Genomic DNA, 13,629 nt, shown 5'->3' with positions numbered 1-13,629 from the left:
GAACAATTTTGTAGGGTGGAATAAGATAAATGGCAATAAGTGAATGAATGCAACTACCCTGAATGCAAGTGCATCACATACACTATAGTCATTTTCACACACATACAAAAAAATACATTTATTGCAAAAGGTTTCTAATGTTATGGGATTGTAACCATTAGTATTAATTTAATAATACATGATTTGTATAAGAAAGCATAACTGCTTTTAATAAAGTATGTCTGAAACCATCCTACTGTTATATGGGCTGTGCTTATTGTATTTCACTAACTTCAGAATAAATACAATATACAGTAGAGAAACAATGTAAGAAAATTAATTTTCCCAAAGTTGGGCTTTAAAATACCAAGTCTCACAAGATGTACTGTGAAAAAGTGCACTGAAATCAAATCAAAAGTACACTAGAATTTCAAATACCTTTGAAATTCAGCATATTACATATTCCTCTGCTTTATAATGCACTTTTGCATATTAAAGTCTCTGTGACCTCAGTAAAGTTATTTTTCTTTCTTTAATCCGGTGCATTTTTAAAATCATTTAAGGAATGCAGAATATACTTTGGGAAATGCTGATATAAACTATAAAATCTCCCTGAGAATATTTATATTGGGTCTTAGATACTTTAGCCTCTTTTCTTATTAAGACATAACAGAACTTATGTTCCCCCACTACTATATGCTGAATCAGATATAAATATCTTGAATTTATAGAGTGATTCATATTTTTAAAACACAATGCATTTCAACTGACAATATTCTAAAGTATTAGCAGCTACTCCAAATCTGAACTCAGGAAATCTCATGCCAAGGCTAGATCTCTGATAGCCAGTACCATTCGCATCTAGTTGTTAAGTAAACCCTCCAATATTTTTTCTGAAAAGGTTGACGTCTGTGTCTTTCTTTATGGCTTTCCATAGTCTTCTCTTACTGTGCTATTCTTATGCTACTTCAAGTACTAGGAATACCTCATCCATCCCCAAACCTCCAACAGCGTGAACCTCCAATTTATAACCTTCCTATGGTTCCTAATTATTTTCCTAGGAAATAAATTTAGGAAAACGGACACAAAAGGGACATTCTAGTCCATTTCCTCCTATCGGTATCATTTATCTTCGGTCATTATTCAAATATACTTGCTCTAAGGAAGACTTAATACTCTCCTTAATTTCTGAAACATTTAGGGTGACCTAGATAAGCATGGACATTTGCCAGAACTGTCATCCACATGTGAATGGCTTCATAATATTAAAGGGTAAATGCTACTTGCATTTCCTTATCCCTGAGGCTATATATCAAGTACACGAATCCAACAAATTAGGATGTTCTCTACAATGATTATATAATCAGAATATGATGCATTTTATGCTACGTTTAGGCAATAATAATAGCTAGTGTTTATTGGTCATCTTATTTATTGTGGTAGTACTATTATCTCCATTTTACAAATAAAAACACTAAATCTCAAAGATTGAGCATGTTGCTCCAAATTGAATAATTTGTAAGTGTTGGAAGCCATGATTAATTGTACTGTGTCACCCTTTCCTCTATGCCAGCAATTACTAATTAGACACATTGGGCTTAGGTAGGCCAAGCAGGGGCCTTTCCTTGAAAATTCTCCCGTGGGAAAGATTCCCGTCTCAATGTCTCCTGATCTTTTGAACCTATGATTCGTGAGGTAGCCACTTTCTTCCCTGTGGAGAAAGACAAGTGGAAGAAAAAAGAATAAAGTAAATTTAATGAGAAATAATGAAGGAATTTTATTTCTGAATCTTGCAAAGTTTTAATGGTACCTATTGTTTGGCAAGACATATCTGTATATTCTCATAATAAATCCCCTCACCATTTTATTTTTGGCTTAAGTATTTTGGCATTGATTCTATTACATGCAACCAACCATTCCTAACTAAATGCAGTTGGCCTGTTTCTTGTCCCTTGTATGCAGCCTTCACTTTAAGTCTCCTTCATTTGCTTCTTATTCCAAAAAGAAAAAAAAAAGAAAAAAATGGTTAAAAAGCCCTTTCTGGATTTCTGCAAAGAAGGAACAACATGTAATACCTTATGGAAAAGGAATCATCTATGATGAAATGTATAATCATTCTTAATAAGGAAATGGCATTAGGTGTTGCAAATTCAGGGGGAAAAGTTTAAGAAAATTATACTAAAGGGTTCTGTGTGTTTAGTCTAACTGAAAATGAGAGCTCAGTGTTCTACTGAAAAATTCAGTTGCTAACAAAGTCAAGTAGTTAAGCAAAGTATTGACTGTGGTTGAAGGTAGGGAGCTGGCTTGGAAGCAGATGGCCTGGGGAAGGAAGGAGCTGGGCATAATCATAAATCATAACAGAAGAAGACAAAAGACACGGAAGTCAGGCAAGGAGGGTAAAAGAAGCCGGATAACAAAAGACCCAAGCAGAAGCAAAAAAGAAAGGGGTAAAAGGAAGGGCATAGTAATAAAGGCAGGCTCGGGATGCCAACATGATGCAGACTGCCCAGAATTCTAATGAGAAGCTGTGGCACTGGAGAGCACAGAGCTGAGGAGCCCCGCAACAGTTGGACAGTTTTTAAATGCAGCATTGTGCTGGAGGGATGGTGGCTAGTCTCACCCCACAGAGAGGCCTTTAAAATTTAAAGTACATGACTGTGCTTAATTGGAAGTCACTCCTTAAAGAAGGCCACTGGTTTGGGGAAGTAAAATCTGACAACAGAACCCAATGAAAAAAGAAAATAGATGAAAAACAAAAGTGGGAATAGCGACATTAATGGCAAAGCTAATCAATGAAGAGGTTGACAGCACCTAAATTTTTTTTTTTCCCCTTTAGAAAACCTCCTGATTTTTTTTCAAAGGACTTGACCCTTAGCTAAGCTACCTCCATATAACAATCTTATAGCTAGGATTTACACACAATTGTTTCAATTATTTTTTTACTATAGGTATTTTTTAACAAGCCCACAACAGCATTTAAGTTGGCTGTGTCCTTGCAGAGGTGTGTTAAACTCAAATCAGAAGCACCACGGAAAACTTACAGAAGCATAGGGCTTGAAATTGCTCCTTTAAGTCATGAAAAGAATTACCCTGACTCATCCAATGTTGTGACAAATAGTCCTATACACAGTGACATGGATGCAGATCTTTATCTTTCTGCATTTATTTTTTTTCTGTCTACATTTACTCCCATGGTCATCTTACCTCGTTGAGAGATTGAATACATAAATAGACGACAGGCAGACCAATATGACAGAACTCTGACCCAGAGGAGGTGTCCAGGAAGCCAGACTACAGTCTCTGCAGAAGTTGCGCCAAAAATGGCAGGACCTTGTCAACATATTCTTGACACTGCCCCCTCCTTTCGAACTTAAGATGTAACAGAGAAAACCAAATAACCTTCTTGAACCCTTCATATAAAAGGTCCCACTTCAGTTAGCCTGCTTCCACTTCCCATGCCAACAGCCTCCAAACAGAAGGCTACTGAAATCTTTTTATCCTAACTACAGTTTTCCCACTCCTTTTAAGTCAGCCAAAATTAAGGGATAGTGACTGTGTCCCTTGATATAATAAGCTTTGAATTAATAACCTCTCTGTTTTTGTTTGGGTGATCTTTGTGCTGTTGTGATTAAAATATCGACTCCTAGTGTATCTTCTTGCTCAGAATGCCTCCCAAATGGCTGGTTTCTCCACAATATCTATACATAGAATTTTAATTAGCTTGGTAACTTAACATGCACAGAAATACCTGTTCCCCCCAATACTCTCTAAGTGTTCAATCATTCTAATTTCTTAAATCTGATATATTGACATAAGTCTTGATTTGTCTCATTCTCTCATGTTCTGCACCTAATACAATAGCAAACTCTGTTGACTCAACCTTAAAAAGATATCCAGAATTTTATTAAATTGCACTATTTTACCATTACTTACTTAGTTGATTGCCCAAGCTATCATTGTCCCTCACCCAGATAACTATAATAGCCTTTTAATTGGTTTCCCTGCTTCTACTCTTGACTTTCTGTTTCCTATCAGAACCACATCTAAAATAATCCTTTTAAAGTGTCAATCAATTTGACACTTCTTCAATTCCCATCTCACTGGGAATGAATGTCAAAATTTGAAAATTTTCTGTAAGGTCCTTGCATGATCTGGTCACCAACATTCTCTTCCCTCTCGTTACCTCACAGCTACAGCTGTTGGAACTGTGATTTCTACATTTCCAAAAGCTGGGCAGTGATCTTTGATAGAGTCTGGTTAAAAATGTTAAATGATATATTTGAAAGAGAATATAATGATAAATCTCATACAAATATAAAGTAAATGTGTCAGATAATGTGTTCACTTGCTTAATTAATGAGAGAACAAATAAGATGATATAACTTGTTCAAAAGAGGTTCTAAAGCGCAGGGATATATATAGATATAGATATAGATATAGATAGATAGAGTAAACATATATATAGTAAATATATATATAGTAAGTATATATATATGTAATAAATATATATATATAAAGGGATTCTGAAATAAGTTTATAAATAGGTACAGAACAAAACTATCCATAGTTAATAGGGCAACAATCGATGGCATTTCATAGGAACAATGAATGTTTTTGTATATAAGGATTATTTCTATGATTCTTACTTTTCTACAACATCCAGAGTTCTAAACTAGCCCAGCAAAATGAAAGATAGTAATAATAAATGATCTAGATAAGTGAGCTGGGTAGGACATCTCCTAATTCCAAATTATTATTATTTAATTTTAAAATGTTTCCAAAAATTTCCAGGCAACAGGGAAACAGAATCAGAGAGACATAGGAAAAACAAGAAGTAGAAGAAGAAGGGGTAGGGGACAGGAGGAGGAGAAGAGGAGAAAGGAGTAGAAGAGGGAGGGAAGGGAAGGAAACTATAGGGAAGGAAAGGGTAAGGAGAGGAAAGAGAAGGGATGCATGTGTGTACATAACTGGAGAGTGGTCGTATTTTCCCTCTGAAATTTTTGAAAAATAGGCAACATGGAAGGATCACACAAGTTGAAATCAAACCTGAAAATGAAAAGATGCATTGTGAAAATCCAGAAAATTGACTAAGGGTCCTAATAGAGAGGAAGCAAAGCTGAGCCAGAACTTCCCTTGTGGCTCAGCTGCTAAAGAATCCTCCAGCAATCTTCCCCTGGGTGGGGCAAGTTTCCCAGAAGGGAAAGGCTACCCACTCCAGAAGTCTGGCCTGGAGAATTCCATGGACTGTATAGTCCATGGGGTCTCAAAGTGCAGGACCAACTAAGTGACTTTCACTTTCATTTTTTCAGAGATGAGCGAACGGAGGCTTTAAGTTGGTGAACAATATGCATGGTGAAAAGTAATGGATAATGCATTTAGATGGTAAAAGAAGCATATAAATACAGAGAGTACATAAAGTGGAGAAGTAAATGAACATCTTTAAGGCATAACATTAAGTGAAGATCCAAAAATGCTCGTTCTTCTGTTCCCTTGTAGTACATTTGCATTACTGAGTCTCTCATAGTAATGAAAGTTTACTCCCATCTCCATGAAGCTCAGCTTTTCCAGGGCTTTGGTGGAATTTCTGCTTTACTTATATCTCCAGATTACCTCAGAATAATCTCACAACACCTGAGGCAGCTTTTGAATTCGTTATCTTTCCCTTCCTGCATACCAAAGACCTCCAGTATAGCACTATTTGTCATATACATGTTGATATCTGATTTTTTAGCACAATTCCTGAAGTGTAGCATGTGTTAAATAAATGTTTTGAGAACTAAACCTGACTTGTACAATTTTAGCCAAGTTTCTCAAAGTTAGCAAATCTGGCTTTTAGGGACTGCTGTGTATCTCAAATATGTTCGTTAATAAAAAGAAGCTACTACTCACGTGTCAGTCTACTTGCTCTTGTTTCTTATATACATTTAAATATTTTCATTCCTTTCGAAATCCAAAATGCTTGATAACATAATCATTTGCACATTGCATTTAAAACTTCTTTCAAATATGGTAAAAACGAGGAAGAAATGGCAACCCACTTTAATATTCTTGCTTGGAGAATCCCATGGATAGAGGAGCCTGGTGGGCTACAGTCCATGGGATCGCCAAGAGTCGGAAACAACTGAACAAATGAGCAAAAGAGGACAGCTTAATGTTTTTAATGTATCTGCTAAATAATGAAATTTAAGCCTCTATTGTTCATCGTCTATCTTTTCCTCTAGGCTCTGTTTCTCAAAAAACAAAAACAAAATTATAAAGAGCTTTGCTAAAACTATTAAACTAATGGAGGAAAAAATTCCTACTAGAATGTATTATAGGATATTGAGTTTTTAACCATGAAAAAGAAAATTCAAGTAAAAATAGATAATACTTTTGTAGCTGAAATTTTCCTCTGTGTGTATCTATGTGCATTCTAGTATGTGTGTGCATGTGTGTATATAAACAGATATAGATATAGATAGGTTAGGAAAAGCTAAAGTATTCTCCTCCCCTCTCTCCTCTACCTCAGCCTATCCTTAACCTTTTTACTTTTTCTTCCAAAAATGATGCTTGATATGAAAATTAATGTAAACTGGGTACATGAAGTAGCATTCTTATGGTTCATTTTCCAGTGGAGAACTATTATTGGAGAACATTACTTTATAATTGAATTTAAAGAATTTTAAGGCCTACGTAATATAAAAGACTATAAAACCACTATCAATTTTTTTCACCCACTTCCAGAAAAGTAGTAGTGAAAAACAACTCATTATTTTGACAGGCAGGCCTTTATTTACTAACAACTATATTTGTAAATTTATGTTATACCTTTAATTCAAAATATATCTCTCCAAACTTCCTACTTGGTTATTCAGAATAATAAAAAATAAACACATTTCCCTTTCTCACATGACAAATCCTTAGAGTTAAAGAGAATTATTGTACTCTTCCTAAGCAGTTCATTTCATTTAACCATCCTTCTCTTTATGACATACATATAATTTACTATTTTAATTATGTGGTTTGATACCCCTAATTTTTTAGCATTACTTTCAATCTAGGTCAAGAATGCTATACCACTCAACTCCCTAGAACACCGATGTCTCCAAGTTACTCCTTGTTTCTAACATATATTTTCATCTCTGTGAGGCCTATAAAATATCTGATAGTGATAGTTTAGTTGCAAAGCCATTCCCAACTCTTGTGACTCCACAGACTGCAGCCCGCCAGGCTCCTCTGTCCATAGGATTTCCCAGGCAAGAGCACTGGAGAAGTTGCCATTTCTTTCTCTAAGGCATCTTCCAGACCCATGGATTGAACCCATGTCTCCTGCACTGGGATGCAGATTCTTTACCACTGAGCCAACAAAGAAGCCTCATGTTGTAGGGATATATGTATTCATGATCTCTCCAATTTATATCCTAGAACATGCAGAGTGATTAAAGCAGTGGACATAAAATATGCATGTATTTATTCAAAGAATGAATAAATGTAACTCCATAGAGGAATAGTTTTATTAAATGTGATTCAGTAAAAATCTTTATTACTCAGCCATTAAAAAGAATTCATTTGAATCAGTTCTGATGAGATGGATGAAACTGGAGCCGATTATACAGAGTGAAGTAAGCCAGAAAGAAAAACACCAATACAGTATACTAACACATATATATGGAATTTAGAAAGATGGCAATGACGACCCTGTATGCAAGACAGCAAAAAAGACACAGATGTGTATAACGGACTTTTGGACTCAGAGGGAGAGGGAGAGGGTGGGATGATTTTGGAGAATGGCATTCTAACATGTATACTATCATGTAAGAATCGAATCGCCAGTCTATGTCTGACGCAGGATACAGCATGCTTGGGGCTGGTGCATGGGGATGACCCAGAGAGATGTTATGGGGAGGGAGGTGGGAGGGGAGTTCATGTTTGGGAACACATGTAAGAATTAAAGATATTAAAATTATCTTTAAAAAAAAGAAAATAATCTTTCTAAGAGAATGACTGATTGTTTCTCAAATCAATGGAAGAAGAAATAATAGCAATTAGCAATTAGAGGGAAAAACCCTCATTAGAGGCTTAATCTATTTCCAATGAAAAGCTTTAGATAGGGAAATAACCTTCTAAGGAAGCTTATGGAATTTCTTATCCACAAGCATTATAGTTATATATAGGATTGGAATTGAACTAAGACAGTTTATAACCAATTTGTGTTTGATTATAGTTCTGGCAAAAACAGAGAGGATGGCTTTATAGGGTTATTTTTAGCCTTTAGATTTTGAATGCATTTTCTTTATTTATGACTATGAAACTCTTGAATTACATGCTCAGATGATACTACATATTGTTTCATTAACCTAATAAAATAAAACTTTGTGTTTCTTATGCAATAGAAATGTAAATTATCTGTACAATATTAAGTTTATAAATGTGCTTTCTAAGCCACAACATGATGAATTATAGTCCCAGTGAACATTCATATAAGCTTTTGCATGGAAAGGGAAAGGAAATTCACTTTGAATTGAATTGAGATAAACATATCTCATAAGTGAATCAAGTTTCAATAATTCACAAGAAGTAAAAGCCAAAGTAAATCAAAGGAGATATATAGCCCAAACCCAAAGTAGTATTATCATAATATTAAATTATGTTTTATTTATCAACATATTTCTTTTCCATGCTTTTCTGAAAAACACAATTTAAAATATTTTATATCAGTGTTAAATAAAATTTTATATTTTATATTATTATAAATAGACTCTGCTATATTTCTCTGACACTGCTTTATTATTGCTTTATGGACCATAAGAATGTCACCATGGGCTTTCCTGGTGGCTCATACAGTAAAAAAATCCACCTGCAATGTGGGAGACCTGGGTTAGATCACTGGGTGGGAAGATCCCCTGGTGGGAAGATCCCCTGGAGAAGGAAACAGCAATCCACTCCAGTATTCTTGCCTGGAGAATTCCATGGACAGAAGAGCCTGGTGGGCTACAGTCCATGGGGTCGCTGCTAGTCAGACAAAAATGAGTGACAAATACTTTCACTTTCCTTTCAAGAATGTCACCATATATGGAAGGGAAAGGCACTTTTATACTTTGCTTTGAGAAGTCAAAATATATTCAGATTTTTTTTCTTATTTATTCTCTTCCTTACATCCAAAATACACTTCTGATTTAAAGATAAAATGCAATATTTAGTGTTTCAAGAAATAGTATTTTAAAAAGTCAACTTGCTATTATCATCTATTATATAAGATTTGCTATCAACTTTAATCAGGCTTAAATAATATCTAGATGTATTCATATGGATAAACTTTGGAAGATAATTTAAAATTATTAAGTTATCAGCATGTATTTGAGGTAAGAGACAAAATTTCACCATCCCAAAGTGAAAGTAAAGTAACATTTAACAATTATTTTTCAAAGTCATTAAAGACAAGCTTCTGAAACCTTAATATCTACCAGATATCTTCATGGTTTTGCTTCCTTTTCATACTTAAGTAAAAACTTATATTTTTTTTCTTCTAAATTGTTAATATGTACAATCTGTGTTCATTTAAAACTAAGTCCTTGAATTTAGAACAGGTTTATTTGAAAATTGTTATTTTTGTTTCTATAGGTATAAATATATGAACATTAGCCTGTTAAGATTTTAACTGATTCACAACTTCAAAATCTTATAAGAAATGTGATCTAAGAGAAAAGATTTATGAAAGTATTGACTGTTGGTATTTTACCTACTTTGTCCTTATAGCTCGCTTTACCTGAACATGAACAGATATGATAATTACTATCTCTGAAAAGGAAATAGAAATTGCAATTTGAGCATATACATATATACTTTGGGCTTCCCTCTAGCAGCTAGGCTCAGATGGTAAAGAATCTGCCTGCAATGCTAGAGAACTTGGTTTGATCCCTTGGATCAAGTGAATGGTTATCCATTCCAGCATTCTTGCCTGGAGAATTCCATGGACAGAAGAGTCTGGTGGGCTACAATCCATGGGGTCACAAATTGTATGTTTTCCTAAAATTGCGTATTTTACTAAGTTAAATATTTTAAAAGAATTAGGTGTTGGTTACACCACTGAGAAAACAAACAAAGCTTTATAGGCCCTGATGTAGACCATGATCACCATACAGATTAGAGACCTAGTTCAATGGCTTGGAATCTAACCTTGAAAATCCTCTGCATATAATTTTATAAGCTTAGTCATCAGGGAGTGTTTTCATTTACATAATTATCCTATTGAGGATATTTCCTTCTCTTACAATGTCCCTTTAACTATGACATCAATAGGCTAGAAACTTAGAACTCCTCCTTACAATTCTGTAGGGTGTAGCCACAAATTATTCCTTTCACAATTTTAAATTTAAGAAGTGCTACTCAATCACCTTTAGTTAATTGTTTTGATCACCTTCCTCTATAGTAATCAGTTTTGATGGATGCATTTATTAATTTTGTAACTAAAAATATAGTCTACAAACCTGGTGCCAAGAATTCATTCCCCAAATGGGTAAGTGCAAGATATTGAATATGTGACCATGCTCTCCAAATTAACAATCAATAGAAATAATTCTATTTCCCATTCTGATCATAATAGATTTCTTTGGAAAATCTTAAAGTATATTTTGTTTTAGTCTTTATAAGTATTTAGTAATTTGAATATTAATTTTATATATATATATAAAAGTAGCCTTTATAGCATTAACACTCTGAAGGTCATTCAGCTATCAATCCAACTCACAGGATTTTTAAAAACTTTATGAACATCATTAAAAGATTGACTATTAAAGATTATGCTCTGCAAATTAGCAACATTTTATCTTTACATTCATTTATTACATTATTTTATTAATCACTTTACTTATTCTTATAAGATAACTTTGGCCACTTGATGTGACTAGTCGACCTCATTGGAAAAGACCCAGGTGCTGGGAAAGATTGAAGACTGAAGGAGAAGGGGACAATAGAGGAGGAGATGGTTGAATGGCATCATCGACACAATGGGCAGAAATTTGAGCACTTCTGGGAGACAATGAAGGGCAGTGAATCTTGGCTTCACTCCATGGAGTTTCAGAGTTAGATATAACTTAGTGACTGAACAACAACAGAATAAAATAACCGTTCAGCAAAAATGAAATTAACCAAACGTTTTGCACAACCCAGACAATATAACTGTGTGGTATATAGTATGGCCTTGCCTAAAGAGAGAACTGGCCTTTTCCCTTGGCATCTGGGAGGTAATCCAGGTCATACCTGATAGGAGTGACTGTATATAGGGCAAGGGCTGACTACACCAGATTTTATGTTAATTATGGCCATACCCCAATAGTCTAAATGAGTGGGCTGGCCATGCTGGAATGAACAACCATGTCATTCAGGGTAGACTGAGTTCAACCATGTGGGCAATCAATCAATCAGGCCTATGTATTGGGCCCTCAGGCAAAACTCTGGATAAGAGAGCTCTGTGAGTTTCCCAGGTTGGCAATACTCTCTGTGTAGTGTCATACATATATCAATGATGAGAGGATGAAGATAATACATCCAAGGACATTGGAAACTTTGCATTTGAAACTTTCCCAAATTCAGTATTCTAGCCTCTTTCTTTGGCTGATTTTAGTATACATCCTTCCCTATATTAATCTGTAACCATAAATATAGTAACTTTCATTGAATTACACAGATTCTCAAATGAATTAGTGTACCTGAGTGTAGTTTTATAATCTTTCAAATTTATGAATGGAAACAGTCTTATGACTGTGCTCTTAGCCTTTGAAGTTTGGCAGTTGCCAGTCTTCTAACATACTAGTAGTCTATACTTGACATCAATATTAATTGATATCTATCACTGCTTTGTTTTAATTTTTTGGAAAATCAGTAAAATATGTAACTGGTAACAAAGCAGCTCAGTGTGCTGAATGCTAACTCTATGCTAGGTACTGTTCATGAATTAAATGCTTGGTATTTGTCTGTGAAATATCTATTATTACACACATTTCCAAAGAGGAAGTGAAAAAAATTACTCATCTAATATTTAGCAAGTAATCTGTAGAAAATCCAGAATTCATAGCCAGCTCCATTTCAAATCCCACACTAAGAAAGACTATCAAATGCTGTTTCTCCTTGCTAACACAGCTCTTAAATCTATTTTGAAGCTGAGCTGATTAAGACTGAAATATCTTAAAGCTAAGAGTGTATGCAATTTTAATTAACATGATTAGCTAAAACACAAGGAATAGCTTGTTTAGTCACTTGAATGCAGTTCTGGACACTTTCTGTGAACCCAAAATATCTTATTAATAGCAGGTAGTGTTCTGTGAAAAATCATATCTACAACAGATTGTGCTTTTGACTTCTCAAAGGTTCAAGAGTATCAGCTAATTAGGGCAGCTGTAAAATCTCAGGCAGCTTTTACTACTTTAATTTGACACAATATGCTGCCAAGAAGCTCCAAAATATACTGTAAAGTTTAATTATCAAACACTTGCAAAAACTTATGTAACTAAGCCTCAACTATTAGGATAGGGAAGGTTTCAAACTATTAAAAAAGGGAGCGGTTTATGAGGAATCAGAATATGCCTTATAAATTAAATATTGATTATGCTTTGTGCACAAGACTAGATCATACCACATACAATTACATACATTTAGATGTATATATAATTAAACATGTACAGAAACATATTTAGGCAAACTATATTGAATAGAATCACAAACATTTTAGAGCAGGCAAATATGGGGAGTATATAGAAATCTACAGTAGAAAAAATAATAGATTTGGAGCCAGAATTTCATGAATTTGAGTCTGAGGTTTTTACTCTTGCCTCTTCATGAAGCAATTGTAAAGACTAAATGAGGTGTAGTAGATTTGAAAATATTTAGTATATATGCTGAAACATTATGCTCAAAAAAAGTTAGTTGAGTATATTAAATATTTTATCTATATAGTTTATATTATTAATAATTAAATTTAATATGTTACTATTAATCAAACTTAATATGCTATTATAATTTAATATATTTAGAATGTTTATTTTCATAAAGGCCAAACTTTGGCCTTTGTTATGGGATGAATTTTATTCCCTCATAATTTGTATGTTGAAGCTCTAAGGCCCAGAAGATGACTACATTTGAAGATAAGAGGTGTTTAAATTAAAATGATTGCTTTTAGGATGGACCCTGTTCCAGGGTCATGGGTGTCCTTACAGGAAGAGGAAATTTGGACATCCAGAGATGTGGGGATATGGGGCCACAGAGAAAGACCACCTGAGGACACAACCAGAAGCAACCATCTAAGCCAAGGAGAGAGGCCTCAGGAGAAATCAAACCTGCCAAAACTATAAGAAAATAAATTTCTGTTATTTTAGTCAACTGTCTTATTTTACATTTTATTCTGGTGATATTTTTCTAAGCAGCCATAAGCAAAAAAAAAAAAAAAAAGTCTTCTAATTTATAAACAAAATACTTTTTAAGGTAGCAACTAATTGAGAGTATAAATGTTGGTTCAGACTTTGAAAATAGATAGCGAGTACAAAAGATTTTAATGTACCCAAGCATGAGTCACATAGTAAGAGTCTGTAAGATCTGTTCTCTTTACCTCAAAGATGCTTAGGAAAATCTCAATTCTACTTGTGCTCATGGAGTTCCCATTACTGGACACTTACACTT

At 34.3% G+C, this 13,629-nt stretch overlaps 1 protein-coding gene across 2 annotated transcripts in view; it reads right to left on the bottom strand.

Annotated features, from left to right (window-relative positions):
• Positions 1–13,629, bottom strand: part of PCDH9 (protocadherin 9) — a 1,176,029-nt gene that overhangs the window by 533,535 nt on the left and 628,865 nt on the right. The gene's annotated exons all lie outside the window — the stretch shown is intronic.

Source organism: Capra hircus, chromosome 12 (assembly GCF_001704415.2).
Source record: "Capra hircus breed San Clemente chromosome 12, ASM170441v1, whole genome shotgun sequence".
Lineage (NCBI taxonomy): Eukaryota > Metazoa > Chordata > Mammalia > Artiodactyla > Bovidae > Capra > Capra hircus.
Note: the sequence above shows the minus strand (reverse complement) of the source record. Positions and strands in the feature narration are given on the sequence as shown.